This window comes from Arachis duranensis, chromosome 4, assembly GCF_000817695.3.
Source record: "Arachis duranensis cultivar V14167 chromosome 4, aradu.V14167.gnm2.J7QH, whole genome shotgun sequence".
Classification (NCBI taxonomy): Eukaryota; Viridiplantae; Streptophyta; class Magnoliopsida; order Fabales; family Fabaceae; genus Arachis; species Arachis duranensis.
This window is the reverse complement of record NC_029775.3, coordinates 118361061-118361772: the sequence shown is the minus strand read 5'-3', so window position 1 is coordinate 118361772 and position 712 is coordinate 118361061.

Here is a 712-nt window from a genome sequence, read left to right as displayed (position 1 = left end):
ACAAAATTATTTTTTTAATATATAAATAAGTATAAGGAAATAACAAATAAATGTTACACAAGAATGAAGAAACATAATGGACTAATGGTTGATAGAAGTCGGTGAAAAATGGTGTAGAAAAGGTTTGGGTTAGGCGCACGATAGGTGTCATATTGTAGGGTCCATGCTAACAAGCACGCATGGTTGTCTACTTTTTTTTTTTTTATATATTCTCTAATTTTGACAGATCAAAAATTAATTTGTTATAAATTTGAGTTTTATTTAAATTAAGTGTCCGTCGTAGATCAACAAATTACTACATATAATACAAGATAGATTCAAATCTTACATTTGCTTAGATAGACAAATAACTGAATACTCAATCAATCAATTTTTTTTTCTTTCTAATCTTTAATTTAGAGGTTAGATGGTAGGGGAGGAATAAGCGCATGGCTTGGGTTGTCACATAAATCATGCGTGTGCACCCCACTATCACAACCCACATATATATAATAGTTTTTTTCCTTCTTTTATCATTGTCCATGAATGACAAGAAGGTTGATATTTCATCAAAACATATATGTATAGCTAGACATTTAATTTCAATTATCATAATAGGAGCTACAAACAATATTTGAAATTATTATATTGCATGTTACTTTTCTTCAAGATTTCATTTGTTTTCGACACGTATTAGTATGATTTTTTTTTTCATTGCAAGAAATTCAAAAAA